Genomic DNA, 12,909 nt, shown 5'->3' with positions numbered 1-12,909 from the left:
ACTAGTACGTCCACAATAAGATGGTTGGGACTAGTTCTGTTAGTAAATTTAGGTCTAGTAAAGCCAATGGTGACTTTACATGCCCGGGGAGACAGTAGTCAGTCCCCGGTATGGAGTCTATGGTGGGGGACCCGCTAGGGCGCCCCCGTGCTACGACACGTAGGGTGCGGTGTAACACACATAGAAAAACATATGAGACCCTATGGAGTAAAAGACCCCATAGCCCATCGAACACATTGACATTTCAAAGGAATTACACACACACATGTCCAAGAGTGGGAGAAAAGAGTCTCACTCTTGGCATGATGGAAAAAACAAACTCCAGAAATCCAGCAAAGCTGCTGGGGGACTCACTAGGTTAGGAAATTCAGCCTAAACAGAGAATTCTCCCTAACACTCGCCCCCCCTAGACTAAGGGACATGAGGATTTAATCCACTCCTGGGTGAATCTCATAACTCTAGTCGATGACATACATCCTAGAGAGACCTGGATGACAGATAGTCGGGGACTAGCGGGACATTTAAATCACCGAAGTAAGAAACGCAAGCAGGCTGCTGGCAGGAGAAAGTTGCTTGTCTCCGTGCAAAGTGACTTCTGGCCCAGGAACCTATAGGGAGAAGGCTGCTAGAAAGAGATGACACAGCGAGAACGCCAAAAGCCAGTGGAGATTCTGCCTTCACTGCTTGCTGTTTTTTTTTTTTGAAAAAGGGCCCATGTCCCTTTCGGATGATGGCGGACATATTTTCAATGGCCGCCGTCATCAGAAAAGGGACCTAGTCCATCTTCCATTTTAAGGGCGGCTGACATTTTGTATGTCATTTCTTTTCTCCTTCAGGAGATGCGCTCACACAAAGTGCATCTCCCATCAGGCAAAAACATAAACAAAAAAGCTATCAATGCCCCGGTTTAATGGCCCACAGCTCGGGCCTACAAAGCTCAGGCTGGTGGGCAGTTAAACGCCATGTCTGCCACGGCGGGGGGTGAAAGCTATATATGTAACCCAAAATAAGTGATTAAGAATCCAGGGGAAGGGAAGAACCCTCTGGAGCAAGAATGCCCATACTTGAAACACTACTTTTTTGTGGGAGTCATACATTTTTCCTTTCTTTTTAACATTTATAAAACACTCAAGGACAAACACATCCTTTTCACCTTAGAATTCATTTGTTTAGAGTGTGAGGGTCAGAATAGTACTTTGGACACAGGATGGCTTTGATTGGACATTCTGATACCGACAGATCCTCCTCAGTTATCACAATCCTATGGAAAAGAAAGTTCATCCATCGCTTTTGTGGTAAGAAAAGTGGCAGGTCATGCTAGCAAATGTTTATAGAAAGACAGGAAATGTAGAGTGTGGGTTTACGTCACTGGATTGATTACTCAGTTTTGTATCAATCCATTGATTTGTGAACACTTTTATCTTAATTTCCTCCATTTTTTCTTTAATGTCATATCTCATTTAGCTGAGGGTTAAGGTATGGAAGGACACACCGTGCAGATTTGAACACCAGCACCACCTCCCCTTTACCCCACCTCCTCTGTCACTACCACCTCCCACCATGTTCCCCTCTTTCCCACCCATCCACTGAACCCATTACCACATCCTTCTCTTTACCCCACCTCCTCGGTCACGACTAGCTTCCTCCGTGGTCATGACAAGAAAGTTTAAAAAGTGGACAATAACATTCATTCCAGCATAAAACTGGAATAGAGGTGGTCACCCCAGTAATTAAAATGAGTATCCTCTGTTCAAGGACGCAGTTTACACAAAGTCAGGGAAAATGTTTTAACACAAATCTTACTAACCATTTATTTTTAATGTTACCACAGTGACAAATTGGCTGGAACTCAATATTCATTTCATCAGCATTTCATTCAGTGTATCAATCCCGGTGGGAGACATTGGGCCTCATTACGAGGTTGGAGGTAGCCATGGTGCTTTTAGCGCCATGGCTGCCTCCAAAATCGTTCCGACTCCGGTCTGGTGGATGGAGCAATTACCGGTCCATTCCGAGGTCGGCGGGACCGGTAATTCCCCATTCACCAGAGCCATTCCCCATTCCCATTTGAGCCCTCTACGGGCTCAATGGGAAGGTGGCAATAACGGTACCGTATATTGTGGTACCGTTATTGATCCCGGTATCCCTTTGCGGGTCCCGTCCTTAACGCCTGGTGAAACCAGGCATTAAGGAAGGACCCGCAAAGGGAACTCGTAGTAGGGCGGTAAGGGATTACCGGCACCGGTGCCCTTACCGGTGCCGGTATTCCCTTACCGCCCCACCTCATAATGAGGCCCATTTACATTAGACATGTCAGTTTATCCAAGACCAACTTTATTTTGTAAACATTTAGGTCCACTGTTCCTTCTTGGAATTTAGAGAACAGCTGTGATATCATTACACCTACAACTCTCATTTCAGACAGAAAGGCACCATTTCATTTCAAAATTTGCATGAGTGTTATTGTCTCACAACACAGCAGATATTTCTATTGCACCTGCTCTTTCGACTCTATTCACAAAATGTTACTTTTCTAAAATACATGTCCACATAATTTAACGGAACACTTGAAATCTTCTCTGGGCTCTTCACATCAAACCAATTTCTTATAAGATAGTGCCCTTGAGTAATTGCACCTCCACCTGTCGATCCCAGGCTAGGAAACCATCTACTAATCTTAAATGCTCTAATAGAGATAGGCAATAGTGTAACACACTAGAGGGGATCCTGGGGAGAAAAGGAAACTAGAGCTGTCGAACATGATACACAAAGTTGAAACACTGCAGCATTCAGCGAGGATGGCACTCCAGGTGAGGCATGCATTTCTTGGAAACTGACTTCTGGAGTAATATTGGAGATTCCAGTTTTATGGATGCCTTTCTCCATGTTTTCCCTGTGAAAAATAGTCTTTGCACATGTGGTGTGCCAAGCTTTGCCTAATTGCCATATGAGAATAAGTCTTCTCCATTTTCATTATTCAGGAGGGCTCCAGATAATTTAAATTGGTGTATTTTAATCTCTATGGGCCTCATTACGACCCTTGAGGTAGGGGGTTAACGGGTCCGGTAGAGCTGCCGGCCCCGTTAACCCCCTACCGCCTCATTACGAGGTCTGCTCGTGGGATGCGCTAAGGACGCCTGGTAAAACCAGGCGTCATTAGCGGGTCCTGCGAGAAGACCAGGATGCTAACAACGGGCCCGTCATTAACGGGCCCGTTGATAGCATCATCCCCATTCCCATTGAGCCCTATTTGGGCTGAAATGGGAATCGGGATGTACCGGGTCCGGGTTCCCCGAATGGGGAAATATCGGGCCCTCCAAGGTCGGAATGGCCCGGTATTTCGCCATTCAGGGAACCCAGACCCGGTATGGGGGTAGCCATGCCGCAAAAAGCGGCATGGTTACCTCCAGGGTCGTCATGAGGCCCTATGTGATGATGTTGAAAGTAAAACTACTTTATGTGGACTTACAAATGTAATTCCCAGTAGAGGCATTTCTAATGGATTCCTCCCTGCCAGAGATTCCTCATCTATGAAATCCATATGCTAGCACAGCTGTTCTCTAGAAATATTTTTGCCGTCACGGGGCTCGGCACGGCTCTGTGTCGGGTCCGTCCAAGGCCTCTATGTGCTTTGCACCAGAAACAACAGTGAGGCCAGTATAAGTAGTGGAGCCATGCCCCATGACCTCAGTTCCTTTTTCCCACGCATTCACGCAGCAACAACCCTGCACAATGGACTCCGCAGGAATATGTCCAACTTCCCATCCTATGTCGAAAAACGATGACATTTACAACGAGGAAGGCAACAGGATCCCATGGGTTCTAGAGGGGAGAGACCTCCCCGAGGAGTTCTATGGGAGTGGCAACAGGCTACACCTGGCAGTTGACCTGGCAGGGGCAAGCAGTCTGGAGTTGGACATTCTACCAGCACCATCACCAGATAAACTTCAAGCTGCTTTTCAGTGTCCAATGGAAAAGGTGGCCGATAACCTGGGTTTCTCTGCACAGCCCAGGTACAGAGTGCAATACGAACTCTGTGACATTGTGGACGATGCACCAAAGAGGAACTGATGCTCTTCAACATGGTGGTAGAGGTCCCAGAGTTGGAAGCGTGGGAGAAACCTGCCTCTGTTGCCCCTAATGGACACAGATCTAGCATGGAAGCACTGTCCTGCATCTTCGGACCAAGCTTTCCTCTCTTCCCATGCATCCCCTGAAAGCCTGGTGGTACAGGCCACTACAGTGAGCCTGAAAACCTCTACCTTTCCCTCCCTTACACCGGACAGGGAAAGCAAAAGGTTGGACACATGGGGAAAACGTGTTTGTGTCAGGCAGCCTAGTGGAGCGAGCCATGAATGCATCTTTTGCCATGGTGAAGTTCTCCTTTGGCCTCTGCTCAGCGGTAGTCAGTGCGGCAGAGCACGTTCCAGAGGGCAGAGAAGCAAGGAGACTGTGGATCTGGACTGGAGAACCGTCTCCCCGACGACGGCTCATCTGGACGCACGGGAGAACATCACAGCAGATGCATCGAGCAGACACACCTTGGCCTACCACAAGTGAGAGCTGCATCAATAAATTCTAGAGGAGATCTCTATTGGGGGAGGGGGACTCATCAAGTGGAGCTCTTCGCTTCCAGTTGTTCTGATGCAGGGAATTTCCTCATTAGGGAGCTTTGGGGGACGCATTGACCATCAAATGGACTTTTGACCTCCTTTTTGAGTGCCCACCGATCCCAGTCATCCCGCTGGCCCTCAGGAGATCCCATCTGTTCAATACCACACTGATCCTGATCTCCCTGGACTGGGACAGAGAACGTGGTATCTGGAGTTTCTGGACAGTTCCATCTGCCCTCCCTTACGCCAATGTAGACTTGCTCTCCCAGTCAGAGGGGTGGGTTCTCCACCTGAACCTCAGCAGCATGAACCTTCATGCTGGACTACTGAGATGCTAAGATACAATGAGTGCTCCTTTCAGCTCCGAGGCCAGCTACAAGATACATGTATGCCTACAGGTGGCAGGCATTTTCAATTTGGTGCTGGGAGAGGATTCTTTATCCTGTCCTCTGCCCCATGTGTTGGATTTTCTGCTTTCCTTGGCCCAAGTGGGCCTGCAGATTGACACTTTAAAGGGTCACCTTGCCACTATTTCTGTTTCCAAGAGGTCGCTAGAAAAAGGCTTGTTTTTCACAATCAACACTGTTATGCAGTTCTTGTGGGGTTGGTGTAACCAGTTTCCTCCCTGCCAGTTTGTAGTTCTGGGGTGGAATTTGAATTTAGCTTCAACTTTTCTTATGGGTGCTCCGTTTGGGCCCTTTCATTCCTGTTCCATTAGATTGCTCACGCTTAAGGTGATTTTCCTGGTTGCCATCACGTCTGTGAAATGGGCGAGTCAGCTCTCAGTAATGTTTCTGCCATGGATTCCTCATTGTACTTCTTACCTGCACCTCTTGCGGGAAGCTAGTACACCATCAGTTCTACAGTCCCTCAGCATCAAGAGTGCTAGGGAAGGAGGGTAGAACTGAGGTCATGGGGCACAGCACCGCTACTCATACTGGCACAGACATAATTTTGGAGCAAGCTGTGAAGAGGAGTTGGAACGATACAGAGCTGTGCAGTGCCCCCTAGCGGCATAAAGGTTTCTGGAGAACAGTTGTACGAGGATATGGATATCATAGATGAGGCATCTATGGCAGGTATATCCATCAGAAAAAAACATTACAGAGAGGCAAGTCATTTGTTCTTTTTTACTTAAGTAGAAAGACATTGCAACTTTGAAATTCACACTTTTTTATGACTAGCAATTCATGTACAATAAAATATACATTACTGTATAGCTTCTCTACATATCAAGCATAAATCCATGTAGACCACCCTCCACTGGTACTGCCTGGCTGGCATCACTGGGATGAACATATTCATGAACCTGAGTGGGGAAAATGCAGGAAGGCTGGCACCTATTTGTCCATTGCTTCCAATTTTACATTTGGGAGTTTAGCTACTTTTTTTAAGGGAGAGTGTTTGCCAATTCTTGGGGAGTAAATGGTTAATACAGAGCTTATCTGTAGGGTTAGCATTAATAGCTGCCATTTATTTTGTTATTAAATACAATATTTCTCTATGGCACTTATTCACCTAAGGTTTTATGGGTTCCAACAGCAGGTGGACATTGAAACAAAGGACAATCTAGAAAAATTAAGGAAAGACAAACCAGCTTAGACAGATGGCATTGCAGATATAGGGAGGAAAAAACCAAAAGAAAACGGTAGACCACCTCATCTCGAGGAATGGATTTAAAGGTACAGGGAGGACAAGGGTGGAAGGATCCATTGCAGAAAGTGGGGACTTTTGCCATAAAAGGCACAATGGGTTATACAAAGCACCTTAAACCCAATCTGAGAGGTCACAGGAAGCCAGTGCAGACTGTAATGAAACGGTGATATGGCCACATTTCTCAATGGATGAAAAAAGCAGGTTGACCCTCTGTGCCACCTGAAGTAAGTCACACATGCCAAGGAGCACAGAAAAAATGCCATTGCCATAGTCAAATCTGGAAATAATTATGGTTATAACAACTGACAGAATATGTAGGTTGAGAAGCATCTATACAGGGTCGGGCTGGCTGACTTGCTGAGGCGATGCCATGGTGAGATCCTGTCAGAGGGAGCAGGGGGGCGTATGACTTAAGCTGTCCCTTTCAGTCATGATTGGGATAGTATTGCAATGGGGTTTGCTTGACTGAATAATGTACTCCAATTTCGCTAAGCATTGAAAATTATAATATACATTGAAATGTATTGCTTGATATATTGTGATTTACCATTGTATAGGTTTGACGAGCCTATACAAGCTATTACTTTACTTTATTTTACTAAACTGTGTGATTTGCCTTTAGAAATGCAATGCCATTTTATACATATTGATTCAGTGATAGTGCAGGTCTATTGGGACTATGATTTTCCTGAAGCAGAAGGGATAAAGCTGGACAGGACTTTTGTGTCTTTGTCAATGGAAAGGTGATTTAAAGCCCAGGTGGAGTTGGACAGGGGTTTATATGCTTGACATGTATTTGAAGTCCCTGACTTAAGAAGCAATGTAAATTGATTTGATTACCGAAGATGAGACTTGATGCTTACCAGACAGACAAATGTGTTTGAATTCTATGTGAACTTGGAGAGTTGGAATATTGTGTTATTCTAGAGAGAAGGTATAAGGGATTTGTATGTGTGTAAATAAATACATGCTTTTTTACAACATTAGTCATTCTTGGCTCTAAGACGATGGTTCAGTGAAATGCTAATTGATAACAGTTATGTAATGCATATTATAGCTCTCTCCCGGAAGCCTTTCTGTTTTGTGAAAACCTTCTCTATACCTATATATGTGCATGAGATGCAACAGGAACTGCCGTGGATGTGTTGCAGAACCTGGGAGTAAGTTGTAAGGGATGTACGTTGATAGAGCTGTGCATTGCAGTTGGGAAGGGAAATGCACTCTGAGCCCTCCAAATCCACTTTTAGAATCTATGTAGCAAGAGCATAATATCAGTACTGAAAAAGAAAAGATGCCCTCTGGGTTCCATTTCAGTAGATGGGAGCTTCCCTGTTGCATGAGGAGGGCACTAGACCTTAGCTAAGCCGAGAGATGGGGGGAGACCTCCACTTAAGGTCAGAGCCCTTACTAGCTGCCAGGGTCCCAAGGGACACCCCATATATCCTATGAGGGTCTATAGTTATTGATTCATCCATTGAGTCTTAAGCTTTTCCGAAATGTTGGTGCCCATTAATTTGCATGAGGTCATTAGGCAACGTGTTTCATAGGATGGTTACCTCAAGATGCAGTCTCCTGTCTGAATATTCCAGAAGGGATGCATTCCAAACAGCAGTGATTCAACAATCATAATCAGCCATCAATCGTGTGCCAAAGGAAACCGAGAACAGCTATGGAGGCAGGTTCTTCACAGTATTAGTCAACAGCCAGGCCAAACTCAGTAGCATTGTAGAAGCACCTCCTTCTCTCAGAAGCATCTTCAATTGCAGAAGAGATTTCACCACCTCCATGTCCTGTCTCATGGCAGTTAGGAACATCCTGTGTACTGAAGTATTCACCACATTCATTAAACTGAAAAAGACCCAGGCATGCATGTTTTGTATGGTGCATTTTCCACATTCAGTGCACTGATAAGGTTTCTCACCCGTATGTATTCTCTGGTGGCAAAGGTGAATATGATCACTCTCTCAAAAGGAGCTCTTCCTACATTCCCTACACTTATGTGGTTTCTCACCTGTATGTAAGGACTGATGGTAAATAAGACCTACCTTATGACTAAACCAGTTCCCACACTCAACGTAGTTATGAGGTATTTCAACTATGTGTGTTCTCTGGTGACTAATAAGATGTTTCCTCTGAGCAAACCCTTTCCCATATTCAATGCACTCCTAAGGTTTCTCACCTGTATGTGTTCTCTGGTGACTAATAAGATGATGCTTCAGAGCAAACTCTTTCCCACATTCAGGGCACTCATGAGGTTTCTCTCCCGTATGTGTTCTCTGGTGGCGAATGAGATGACCCTTCTCAGCAAACCCTTTCCCACATTTAATGCACTCATATGGTTTCTCTCCTGTATGTGTTCTCTGGTGGTTAGTAAGAGAACCCTTCTCAGCAAACCCTTTCCCACATTCAATGCACGCATAAGGTTTCTCTCCTGTATGTGTTCTCTGGTGCCTAATAAGACCTCCCTTCTTTGAAAACCCTTTCCCACATTCAATGCACTCATAAGGTTTCTCGCATGTATGTGTTCTCTGGTGGATATTAAGTACACCCTTTGTAGCAAACCCTTTCCCACATTCAGTGCACTCATAAGGTTTCTCACCTGTATGTGTTCTCTGGTGGATAGTAAGGTCTCCATTTGTAGCAAACCCATACCCACATTCAGTACACTGATAAGGTTTCTCACCTGTATGTGTCCTCTGGTGGCTACTGAGCACCCCCTTTGTAGCAAACCCTTTCCCACATTCAATGCACTCATAAGGTTTCTCACCTGTATGTGTTCTCTGGTGCACAGTAAGGTCTCTCTTTGTAGCAAACCCTTTCCCACATTCAATGCACTCATAGGGTTTTTCACCTGTATGTGTTTTCTGGTGGCTAGTAAGCACTCCCTTTGTAGCAAACCCTTTCCCACATTCAATGCACTCATAAGGTTTCTCTCCTGTATGTGTTCTCTGGTGGCTAATAAGATTACCCTTCTGAGCAAACCCTTTCCCGCATTCAATGCACTTATAAGGTGTCTCTCCTGTATGTGTTCTTTGGTGGCTATCAAGACCTGCCTTCTGAGCAAACCATTTTCCACATTCAATGCATTCATAAGGTTTCTCACCACTATTAATTTGCTGGTGGCTGATAATTGTATCATTCAAATTGGCGCCACTATCAAATTCAGTGCATTGATAAGGATTTTCACCTATGTACTCGTGTGGGCAATAAGTATGTTCTTGAGATGGCAATTGTTCCCACATTTTGTGCACATGTAAACCGTCTTGCCAGTTTATTTTGTCAGGTGCCTTGACTTAAGTGGAGCCTTTTCAATTAGCTGTTTCCCAAATTTGGAGCACAAATGAGAAATGCTTTCCTTACTGCACATAAGACATTGTCATTTTCATGCTAGATATACCACTCCCCCAGGATTTACAGAATGAACACGCTTGGTTACTGGATGCTATAACGAAGTGGTTGCATGGACAGAAGTCATCATGTATCAACAGGCTACGCAATCCCAGTTCCTGAATACTCTGAAAAGGCAACTAAACCCCAAACTTGCACACTTCTAAAAGGCTTGGAAATGGCATATTCTAACAATGAAGCTTTTCACTGCGATAGTCCAGAGAATCGAACAATTACTGTTGTTGCATTTCTGGGGCATCAGTCACCTATTAACATAAAAGGAGATGCACATTATTAGTTTCAATACGTTCACAATCGCAGGCAGCATTTGTAATAAGACTCTACTCAGTAGTAGTGATGTTAACTCCTCACGTAGTAACCTATTTGACTTTGAAGTGCCATCTATTGGGAAAAGGCGCCCTAATAGATGGCAGAGAAGGGGTGCTCCACTGGTAACATTTAGTGGAACAGAGGTAACATGATGCAGGATAATGCGATCAATTTTTGTTTAGAAATGTTTTTCATCCAAAACACTAGGAAAAAACGCAGGCTGGGTGAACAAACATTTTAAATGCATATTTTAATCATCAGGAACATGCATATATATGTTCTACCAATATATCTATTCAGAAACGACTAAATTAGCACATTGAAGCTCCCAATTTCCATACACATAAGATAAAGGCAGGCATTTGCCAACAATAGGATGCCTGCTTGACCAGTCCATTATGTAATCACTGATGACTTGTGTATTGGCACAAACATGAATAATATTACCAACAGCACCATCATTTTTACTGAAATGATTCAATGACCCTATGTGAAGCAGAATCAATTCTGAATACATAGTCTATTGTTCGGACTGCTGCCTCGTGTTTGATGATGGTATAAAGGGCTCGTACATCCCATGTCGCTAAGAGGTATGTAGGCTGCCAAACAATTCTTTCAATTATCCTGATCGTGTGGGAGGTATCTTTAATGTATGCTTTTAAATCGGGCACCCTGAGTCTTGGGCCCTGAGAAAATATATAGTAGGAAGGATAGGTTGTTTAACGTGCAAGAAATTTCTTTCATTGTCGGTAATGAGACCTTTACTATGCATTCAGAAATGATTCTGCTTCACATTATCATTTTGTACAAATTATTAAAGAAATGCTGACAGCTACATTGGAGCACGTTTTTGTTTTTGACAACAAATATTATCATCAAAAAAGAGGTGTTGGTATGGGTACAAAATATGCCCCAGCCCTCGCAAATCTTTTTATGGGCATGTACGAGGACCAACTAGTATACAAAGACCAGTCATACAGTAAACAAGTCATTTTATGGGCCAGATGCATTGATGATGTTCTCCTTTGGAATGGGACAGTGGAGGAACTAGAAGAATACAGATTAAGAATGAACAACAATGAACCAGGCGTGGAATTTACAGGTCAGAGCAGCAACTTGAGGATACATTTTTTGGATCTAACAATCTACGTTAGAGACGGAGAACTGTATACACAACCTATCGGAAAGAAACCGAGGTTAATTCGACACTTTTCGCAACAAGCTGTCATCACAAGCCAGTAAAATGGAATGTGCCAACAGGCAAATTTATTAGAGCCAGAAGAAATTGCAAAGAGGCGCAAACATTGAATAAAGAATGTGATCTTCTCTATAACAGATTCAGAGAAAGAGGATATACATCAGGTTGCATCCTTGCTGCCCGCAGGAAAGCTTCGAATACGACCAGGGAACAAACAATCTCACCCAAGGACAAAGGATCACCTCATAACTTTGACAGTCTGATGTTAATTACAACATACTGTTCCGACAACCATGATTTGATGTCAATACTAAAACGTAACTGGCACCTTTTGAAACTTGACCCCCACTTAACTGAATACATTGAACATCAGCCAAGACTCATTTTTAGAAAAGCTAAGACCATCAAAATTAACTTGAGTCCATCTATACTTCCTGAGATACCGAACACAATGAAAGAAACTTGGTTACAAAAGGAAGTGGTAGGATTCAGGAAGTGTGGATCATGCACCATGTGCAACTATGCACACAAAAGTACAACAACTTTCCGAGATGCAAGGGGAACTCAAATTACAATACAGGAGAACATAAATTGTAGATAAAAATATGTAGTGTATGCGCTGATATGTGTATGCCAACGCATATACATTGGAAGTACCATCCGAGAAACCAGAACGAGAATACGAGAACACATCTCCGCAATTGGGAGCCAAGATGCTACGTTGCCTTTGGCTGCACATTGGCAACTAATGCATCAAATGGACATGAAATATGATCTCAGATTTGTCAGGCTTCAGAAGGTGAAAGTGGGCAGGAGAGGAGGAAACTCAGAGCAACAGAATTTGGATTAAATCGTGAGAATGAAATGGTGCATTTTCTGTGAAGTTAAGAAGATGTGGTCACCCGCAAGATAGAATGTCATTCTTACACAATATCTATTTAACCATGTATGTTCAGCTTGTAATGGATCAAGTGCGCTTGTTAGACATCGGTGAAAGGTATTGTTCACATTCTAGATGAGACCTCATAAATGTCATTCTGAATGCATGGCTCTTATTATCCCCAAACTGAGTGGAATAGGTTGAGTCACATATTTTATTCAATGGACACTATGTTAACAGGTTAAATAGTCTTTTATAGCCTTCCAACATATCTGCAATCAATGCTTTATATACATGAAGCAATTATCCATAACAACAAATGACCCGCTGAGGTAATAATTCACCATGTATTATCCCATACCGAATCGCCACATGTATGGCTGATTGTAGTAACTTGGTATGCGTATATACTGGCAGTTCTATTATAGAAAAACCAAAATGTTCTTGTAACCTATCACTATAGAAGTAGGGAGAAGCAGCTAAACGTGCTTTCCATAAATTATGAACGTACTGATGACTGCTGCTCAATATAATATTTACTTTGTAACATGGTGCTGTGTGCATGTTCATTTCACCCCATTTATAACTGAGCTTTGCAGATTCATCTGTCATGGAAAACCCCAATTCAGCAACATAAATTCAATTGTTGGGTGTTTTGTCCTTTAAATGCATTCAACACATGATTTCGAACCCAAAATATGGCAGCCGTATGAATACGGAGCCAGAAAGAAATGAGGGACTCGGCATGTAACTATGACACGTAGTATATACATCTACGTGGCACTCGACTCTGCATCTAGCAACTAGTACATACATCTACGTGGCACTCGACTCTGCGTCTAGCA

This window comes from Ambystoma mexicanum, unplaced genomic scaffold (genome assembly GCF_040938575.1).
Source record: "Ambystoma mexicanum isolate Mex_15411 unplaced genomic scaffold, UKY_AmexF1_1 Mex_scaf39, whole genome shotgun sequence".
NCBI classification, from domain to species: domain Eukaryota; kingdom Metazoa; phylum Chordata; class Amphibia; order Caudata; family Ambystomatidae; genus Ambystoma; species Ambystoma mexicanum.
The sequence above is the reverse complement of the archived record's forward strand: the minus strand, read 5'-3'. Positions refer to the sequence as shown.